General features: G+C 41.0%; 2 long non-coding RNA genes across 2 annotated transcripts in view; both read right to left on the bottom strand.

The window, feature by feature from the left end:
- Window positions 1-680: 680 nt before the first annotated feature.
- On the bottom strand, window positions 681-1,407 carry LOC132538276 (uncharacterized). Its single transcript, XR_009549678.1, has 2 exons — window positions 1,325-1,407; window positions 681-1,054 (listed from the first exon to the last, which is right to left on the bottom strand). It is a non-coding gene; the product is annotated as an uncharacterized LOC132538276 (long non-coding RNA).
- Window positions 1,408-5,682: 4,275 nt separating this feature from the next.
- LOC132538278 (uncharacterized) overlaps window positions 5,683-9,495 on the bottom strand; it is a 58,159-nt gene continuing 54,346 nt past the window's right edge. The window contains exon 3 of the long non-coding RNA XR_009549680.1: window positions 5,683-5,697. This is a non-coding gene — a long non-coding RNA (uncharacterized LOC132538278). The remainder of the gene's footprint in view (window positions 5,698-9,495) is intronic.

Genomic DNA, 9,495 nt, shown 5'->3' with positions numbered 1-9,495 from the left:
GCCAGCAAAATAGTTCACTTGCATAGTGTGCTGCTTTGCCATATGTGTGACTCAGGTTGGAGCCTGACCTTCACTACATTGAAGGAAGATTGGATGCTGTGGTCTCCTTTACTCTTTGCTTCTCTGCCTTCTCTATTTCCATATACAGAAACTAAAACTAAACTTTCAGTCATACTTAACATAAAAGTCCACTCTGTCCCATGTCCACAGGCTGTGCCTGTGACTATGCCTGTGCCTGTTTTGGACCTTGCCTATTACTGTAGCCCCTCTGGAATCCTGGAGGAAACTTCTGTTCTCCTCATAGTCTCTTCTCATTCACATATATTTTTATTTTTATGTTTGAATAAATCCATGTGACTGGGGAAATGACAAAATGCTTTTCTTCCTTTTATAAATTCCTTTTTTATTTTTTTATTATCTTTATTTATTTATTGGGTAGAGATAATCAGAAATCAAGAGGGAAGGGAGGGATAGAGAGAGAGGGTGAGAGACAGATACCTGCAACACTGCTTCACCACTTGTGAAGCTTTCCCCCTGCAGGTGGAAACTGGGGGCTCGAACCAGGGTTCTTGTGCATTGTAACCTGTGAGCTCAACCAGGTGCACCACCACCGAGCCCCACTGCTTTTGTTCTGTTAGTAGAGCAGACCATACATAAATATAGGAATGAATGAATTAATGAAAAACTTAATTAATTTATTTATTTTTAAAAGGAGACATTAAAAAAACCATAGGATAGGAGGGGTAATACTCCACACAATTTCCACCACCAGTTCTCTATATCCCACCCCCTCCCCTGATAGCTTTCCTATTATTTATCCCTCTGGGAGTATGGACCCAAGGTCATTGTGGGTTGCAGAAGGTGGAAGGTCTGGTTTCTGTAATTGCTTTCCTGATGAACATGGGTATTGACTGGTCGACCCATACTCCCAGTCTGCCTCTCTCTTTCCCTAGTAGGGTGGGTCTCTGGGGAAGCGGAGATCCAGGACACACTGGTGGGGTCATCTGTCCAGGGAAGTCTGGTCTTCATCCTGTTAGCATCTGGAACCTGGTGGCTGAAAAGAGAGTTAACATACAAAGTCAACAAATTGTTGAACAATTATGGACCTAAAGGCTGAAATAGTGCAGATGAAGTGTTGTGGGGTACTCACTGCAGACTATTGTGTACTTTTGCTTTCAGGTATATATTTTGCCCTAGTTTATGGATACGTGTGAACATATGCTCTATCTCAGAAAACCTGGTCTATATCTAGGTTTTGGGCCTTTGTCAGGAAGTGAACCACCTGGAATGGAATTAGAGAATACTATGAAAGGAAAGGTCTCACCCGAGTAATGAGGCTGAAGGGTTGACATTCCATACCTGAAGTCTCTGGACACAGTCTGAAGTGAAGCATGCTGAGGTGGCACTCATTTCATTGATTAGCTTGTGATCTGTGGATGCAATATTATTTGATATGAATTGAGAGAAGCATGCAGGAAAGTGGGCCCCACCCTAAGGTTCCAGGACTGGGGGAAATATAGGCTCTATAGTGGAGATGTGAGGTTCCTGCTGTCTTAAGGTTCAAGAAGACAATGGATATTTATTGTTATCATCACATTATTTGGTAACTGGGTTAACTCTGAAAAATCCCTTTGTTAGGATTTGCTGTACAATACCCAGTATCTTGTATATAGCTGTGCCACCAGTTGCTTCTGTTCTCCCTGTTCTAGGCTTTTTAAGTAGTAAGAGGCACATGAAAGCTGAAGAAGATACAGTCGAGTAAAGAAATAGAGGGCAAACAGAGGTAGCTAGTTGAGGGTATCTATTTTAGATTTTAGGATTACTCCCAAGGAAAGGGGTCCATATAGCTATTAAGATAAGAGACTGTTGATGGGCTTCCAGCCCTATGCCTTCTGCATGTGTTTGGGTCAGACCTATGGGTAGAAATGAAAGCATGAGGCAGATTGGCAATTACTCTCAAAGACTTTGGCTCCAGGAAATATGAGCTTTTTGTACAATTCCCTTCTTTTAGCTCCATGCCTCTATGTCTCTAGCTGGTCTACTCTCCTAGTAGCCCTTAGTAGTCTCCTGAGAAGATATTTCACCATTGTCCTTTAACCTTCCACTGGACTTTGTCACACTCTCTAGTCATCTGAGGGGATAAGTAAACTAGGTGATAGCTACAGTGTACCAGTGCTAAGTCCAGTCCTGTCACTTTAACTAAGACATTCACACTAGGCCTTCTTCACCAGCACATGAATTCTAAGGAGTCCTTTAGTTCTGTGCCTACAATGGCACTGGGGAAATTGATCTGGGCTAAGAATATTGGAAAATGGGGCTGACTGATGGAACACCTGTTTGAGCAGACATGTTACAATGAGCAAGGACCTGGGTTTGAGTGCCCATTCCCCACCTGCTGGGGGAAAGCTTTTCTAGTGGTAAAGCAGTGCTACAGATTTCTCTATCCCTCTCTATATACCCCTTTACTCTTGATTTCTGGCTATCTATATCCAATAAATAAAGAAAGACAAAATTTTTAAAGTAAAAAGACTTAAAAAAAAGACACTGGAAAGTGCATGAATGCAGGAAAGTATATGTCCCTACATTTACATATTAAACACTGCCATTACATTACCACAGAAATAGGAAATGGAGTTTTTTTTTTTACAAGATAAAGAAGGTGGGAATGTTGGGGGGGGGTAATATTGCCCTTTGAGTGACCCAGGGGTCTCCAGGAGAATAAAAATGTTGAAGTTTAATTGCAACTGGAAGGATCAACAGATTTCATATGGCATGTAGCATCTGAATAGGGTTTTGAAGGACACGTAAGACTTTAATCAGTAGTGAAGAGCCATCCCTCCAGAGTCAAGGAGCAATGTGAGCAGCATCAAGGAGGTAGGTTCGTGGGTGGTGCATATGGTGTTTATATTATCCCTGGCAAGGACAGGCAGTAGGCAAGTGCTAAAATATTGAGCATTGCTTGTAGGATGTGTATAATAATAGCAATCTCTCCTTTCATGCCAGGGACTGCTATGTGCCTTGTATATTTTAAAAGTTTGTCAGATCAATTACTGACAATAGAATACAGCTATAATTCCCATTTTGCAGATGATAAAACTGAGCCTAAAGAGATTTGCTACATCAGCGAAGCTGGACTCAAGTACAAGTCTCACTATAATTATAATTGATTCCAGGAGTAGAGAATTAAGCAGGGCTGGGAAGAATGAAAGCACAAAGGTGCCCACTGGGACTTTGGAGAGAGAATCAGCAGATGTGAAGAAAGACTAGGTCTGTGTATGATGTGACCAGAGAAGTCTGGAGTTGACTGACTTTGGTGGTTTAGTACCTCTTTGAGTGAGAATGTTCATAATGAAAGTTCTGCTTGACAGATGATAATGGCTCTGGAGGGAATCATGAGGAAAGACAAGTGTGTATTCTGCATTATACTAAATGCAGTTACCAGCAAGAACAGAATGGTGCAAGGCTTGTCACTCTGTCCCTTGGGGAAGCAGCCTATGGTATGTGCAGTAGTAAGCTGACAGGTCACATACACACACATACACACACATATCATGATTTGTAACATATGCTAATTTTATAGTGTAAATAGAAACTCCTGCCATGGCTCATTTCAAGGCACCAACTTGATTTCACAGAACACAGACTTGGAAAGTGATGCATACAATCACCTTACTATCTGAGCAGGTAGGTATCAGACCAACACTCAGTATGTTTCTGGGAATGGATGTTTGGTCTGAGAAGAGATGCCAGAAGAAAGGTGAGGTCTTCAGTGTACTTTCTGACTTCACTCATATATCTTCCTAACTTATGGGATAGATCTCTTTTATTCTGTGGAGAAGATTTCTATGGTCCTAAAAGAAGAGGAGCTGCAAAACTGAAAACAGGGGAACCATTTTTTAAAAATTACATATGTGGTACCAGGTGGTGGTGCACTTAGTTAAATGTCCACATTACAATGTGCAAGGACCCAGGTTCAAGTCACTAGTCCCCAACTGCAGGGGATAATAGGGTGGCAGGCGTCTCCCTATCTCTTTCTCTCTCAATCTCTCCCTCACTTCTCAATTTCTGTGTCAATCTAATAAACAAATAAAAAAATTTTAAAATAAACTGCATGAAGTTGAAAAACAAGATCAGAAAAGAAAACACAAGTAGAACCTGAAATGGAATTGGTGTATTGCACCAAAGTAAAAGACTCTGGGGTGGGTGGGTGGGGAGAATACAGGTCCATGAAGGATGATAAATGACATAGTGGGGGTTGTATTGTTAAATGGGAAACTGGGGAATGTTATGCATGTATAAACTATTGTATTTACTGTTGAATGTAAAACATTAATTCCCCAATAAAGAAATAAATTTAAAAAATAAAAAATAAAATAAACTGCATGTGTAAGTTCTAAATATAAATCTTGGTATATATGGAAGAATGAAAGTGTAATTCTTCTTCTGAGAGGTCAGCTGTTCCCTCAAAGAATAGTTGTGTCCAATCCCTTGTTTCCAAAGGTTACCGATGTTTTCCCTGTATGTGAAAGTGGCAGAAATCACTAGTGGCTGAGAGTACAGTTCTGGAGGGAAACTGCCTGGGTCTAGAGAAAAGATTTATCTCTTATTAGCTGTTTGCCTATAGACCAAATGACTCAATCATTCTCTACCTCAATTTCCTCTACTATAAAAAGGGATATTTAAAGTACCTATTTCACAGGGCCAACTTATTTGTACAGTTCTTAGAGTAATGCCAGATACTCTAGAAAGTGTCAAATGAGTGTCATTATCATCACCCTTATCATTATCTTATTATTTCTATATGCCATTTTTCTCATTTCTTGTAAATGGAAGATACCATTGATATATACAAGATGCGATATGTTTTCAACAATACCTTGGGTTGGATTGCAAGATAATTTGCTTGGTCTTCATGCATGCCACCCAGATTTGAATCTAGCCCCCACTGCACTAGATGAGGTTTTGGTGTTATGGTCTGATTCTTCATCTCTCTCTTCCCTCTCTCTCTCTCTCTCTTTCTCTCTCTCTCCCCTCACCCCCCACTCCTCATGTGTGTGGTGTTGTGTGTGTTTCTTTATTTCAATTTGAAAAAGTTAGCCGAGAGTGGTAAGGCCTGAGTGGGTTGCAATTATACTTTGGCTTCTTTGCTTTCCTGAATACCACAGGGTCACTCAATTGGCAATATAACCTTCCCCTTCCCATCCTCTTCATCTTATGATAGGCTGGTATAGTAAGGCAGTGTTTAACATGTAAATAAAATGGAAGGGATATATACTTTCCTGCATTCATGTACTTGCCATTTTCTCCAGTGTCATTGTGGATTCACAGAGCTAAAGGACTTCTTTTTTATTTTTTTTATATTTATTTTTATTTATTTATTCCCTTTTGTTGCCCTTGTTGTTTTATTGTTGTAGTTATTATTGTTGTCATTGTTGTTGGATAGGACAGAGAGAAATGGAGAGGGGAGGGGGAAGACAGAGAGAGGGAGAGAAAGATAGACACCTGCAGACCTGTTTCACTGCTTGTGAAGCGACACCCCTGCAGGTGGGGAGCCAGGGCTTGAACCAGGATCCTTATGCGGGTCCTTGTGCTTAGCGCCACCTGCACTTAACCCGCTGCACTACAGCCCGACTCCCGAGCTAAAGGACTTCTTAAGAGATCAAGTGCTGATTCACACATTTCACAGATGAAGAAGGCCTAGAGTGAGTGACACAGCTGTACTTAGCACTGGTTCTCTGTAAATACCACCTTGTTTGCCTGTCCCCTCAGAATACCAGAAAGAAATTGTTCACATGTCAGTGGCAGTAAAACAGTGTGGGATGGAGTGGGAAGGTAGATGGTTATCATTGCATACTGCCTCAACCTCTAGTCAGCATTTGAAACTTGAGTTTACTTGTAAAACAAGATATTCACTGCAGACCCAACTGCAGGTGCTGAGAATAGTGATGAATGACAGTCCCTGGCAGGAGGTCACATTCTAAAGGGAAACCATAAAGAGGTAACATACATACAATTTCAGATGGCAGATCGAGAAAGGAAAATAAAGCAGAACAAAGAACCAAGAAAAATGGATATGAGAAAGTGGATGCGGTGGGGGAATGGAGGCAGAGAGAAGATCTGTAGCCTGGACAGTGAGACATATTGATAGTGAGGAAGCAAGTCACATGACGACCTGGAAGAGCATATGCAGATGCCCTGTGGGCAAAGGAGCTAGGCAAGCTAAAGAAAAAGCAAGTATGTGTCTCATGGCAAAGTATACCACACTTGCTCAGAACAAAATTAAAAAAAAGAAAAAGAAAAAAAAGAAAGAAATATTGAAATGCAGATTTTCAAAATGTTCTTATAAAAAAGAAAAGGGTTCACTGTAGAAAACTGAAAGTTCTAAGTATAGTAGTTTCTCATTTTCTGGGCTATAGGATTCTTTCATTGACTGAGTCATTACTGAGCTGGAAGGGACCTACTTCTTCCTCCCCTGGTGCATAAAGGCAGCATCATTTTGCCTCCAGATGAAAAGTATGTCTTGTCTACCTGGATTTTGAAATGTGTGCTCAGTGTGTACCTGTGAGAGTTCTCTTCTAGCATCTCAGCTTCATTTTAACAAGTTTTCTTCATATTTTTCACAAGAGTTAGAGACATCTTTTCCTTGCATGTATGAAATATTCAATAAACATTGGTTGAGAACTGAAAGACTGCATAATGTTTATGCAAGCAGAATTTCATGTCTGAGTTTTCAACATACCACATTCAAACCCTTCACACCAAAAGCCAGAGATGAGCAGTGCTTTGATAAAATAAATAATTTAATTAAATTGAAACAAACAAATAAATATTGATTAATGTTTAAAAACATCAACAAATGGTGTTACTATTAATAGCCATGTATCTTATTAATAGCTACCTATTAGTAACATAGTAATTATTAATTTTATATTAATAGCTATTTTTCCCTCTTAGTTTTTTAAATGATTATTTTAGTATGTATTTATTTATTTCTTTTTTTGTTGCCCTTGTTGTTTTATTGTTGTTGTAGATGTCGTTAGTTGTGGGATAGGACAGAGAAAAATCAAGAGAGGAGGGGAAGACAGAGGGGGAGAGAAAGATAGACAACTGCACATCTGTCCCCCGCCTGTGAAGGGACTCCCCTGAAGGTGGGGCAGGCGACTTCCCTGCAGGTGGGGAGCCAGAGGCTCTAGCCAGTATCCTTCCACTGGTCCTTGCACTTTATGCCACATGTGCTTAACTTGCTGCACTACCGCCAGACTCCCTCCCTTTTAGTTTTTGGGTACTCATCCTACTGTCTTTTTCCTTACTTCTTTAGTTTGATGCCTAGTTCATTGATTTCATCTCTTCCTACTCTCTTATTTTTAACATTTTATATGAGAGAGAGAAATAGAGAAAGAGAGAGAGCTAGACCAGAGCACTGGTCAGCTCTGGCTTATTGAACCTAGGATCTCAGGCATGAGGTCATTATGTTATCTCCCCAGCCCCCTCCTTACTTTTTTTTTCTTTTTTTTATTTAAGAAAGGATTAATTAACAAAACCATAAGGTAGGAGGGGTACAACTCCACACAATTCCCACCACCCAATCTCCATAACCCACCCCCTCCCTTGATAGCTTTCCCATTCTCTATCCCTCTGGGAGCATGGACCCATGGTCATTGAGGGTTGCAGAAGGTAGAAGGTCTGGCTTCTGTAATTGCTTCCCCGCTGAACATGGGCGTTGACTGGTCGGTCCATACTCCCAGTCTGCCTCTCTCTTTCCCTAGTAGGGTGGGTCTCTGGGAAGCTGAGCTCTAGGACACATTGGTGGGGTCTTCAATCCAGGGAAGCCTGGTCGGCATCCTGGTGGCATCTGGAACCTAGTGATTGAAAAGAGAGTTAACATACGAGGCCAGACAAATTGTTGAGCAATCATGGGCCCAAAGCTTGGAATAGTGGAGAGGAAGTGTTAGGGAGGTACTCACTGCAAACTCTAGTGTACTTCTGCTTTCAGGTATATATTTTGCAGTAGTTTATGGATACGTGTGAACATAAGCTCTCTCTCACAGAAACTGGTGGATATCTAGGTTATGGGACTTCCTTAGAAAGTGAACCACCTGAGATGAAATTAGAGTGTACTATAAAAGGAAAGGTCTCACCCGAGTAATGAAGCTGAAGGGTTGTCATTCCACACGTGAAGTCTCTGGACACAGTCTGAGGTGAAGCATGTTGAGGTGGCAATCATTGTATTGGTTAGGTTGTGATCAGTGGATGCAATATTATTTGGTATGGATTGGGAGAGGCATACGGGAAAGTGGGCCCTATCCAAGGGTTCCAGGACTGGGGGAAGTAGGGGCTCTATAGTGGAGATGTGAGGTTCCTGCTGTCTTAGGGTTCAAAAAGACAATCGATAGTTAATGTTATCATCACATTATTTGGTAATTGGGTTAACTTTGAAAAGTCCTTTTGTTATGGTTTGCTGTACAGTATCCAGTATCTTGTATATAGCTGTGCTATTGGATGCTTCTAATCTACTTGGTCTAGGCTTTTGAGAGAGTCCACATATCAAATACACAGCCTACATATTAAAAAGATTCAGTTTGTGTTTTGAAAAACTTTGAGACATACAATTGATTTTCCCCCTCTCATATTAATTAACTACTGATTTATATGTCTACGTTTTGCTAGGAGTGTACATAAACACCATTCCCACCACCAAAAGACTGTGACCCATCCCTCCCACCCATTCCCACCCCCCACTGGCCCAGGAAGCTGCATGTCTACCCCTCACCACAGGGTTTTTACTTTGGTGCCCTACTTACAATTTGATCAGGTCCTGCTTTTAGTTTCCCTTTTAGATCTTCTTACTCAACTTCTGTTGATGAGTGGGATCATCCCATACTCATCTTTATCTTTCTGACTTAGTTCACTTAACATAATTCCTTCTAGCTCTGTCCAAGATGGGTCAGAGAAGGTGGGTTCATTGTTCTTGATAGCTGCATAGTATTCCATTGTGTATATATACCACAGCTTTCTCAGCCACTCATCTGTTGTTGGGCACCTGGGTTGCTTCCAGGTTTTAGCTATTATGAATTGTGCTGCTATGAACATAGGAGTACACACCTCTTTTTGGTTGGGTGTTATGGAGTCCTTGGGGTATAACCCCAGGAGAGGAATTACTGGATCATATGGAAGGTACATGTCTAGCCTTCTGAGAGTTTTCCAGACTGCTCTCCACAGAGGCTGTACCAATTTACATTCCCACCAGCAATGTAAAAGGGTTCCTCTGTCCCCACATCCTCTCCAGCATTTGTTGCTGCTGTCCTTTTTGATGTATGCCATTCTTCCAGGAGTGAGGTAGTATCTTAGTGTTGTCTTAATTTGCATTTCTCTGACAATCAGTGACCTAGAGCAGTTTTTCATATGTTTGTTAGCCTTTGGATCTCCTCTGTAGTGAATGTTTTGTTCATATCCTCTGTCCATTTTTGGATGGGGTCATTTGCTTTTTTGTTGCTA

The sequence above is a fragment of the Erinaceus europaeus genome, chromosome 4 (genome assembly GCF_950295315.1).
Source record: "Erinaceus europaeus chromosome 4, mEriEur2.1, whole genome shotgun sequence".
Lineage (NCBI taxonomy): Eukaryota > Metazoa > Chordata > Mammalia > Eulipotyphla > Erinaceidae > Erinaceus > Erinaceus europaeus.
Note: the sequence above shows the minus strand (reverse complement) of the source record. Positions and strands in the feature narration are given on the sequence as shown.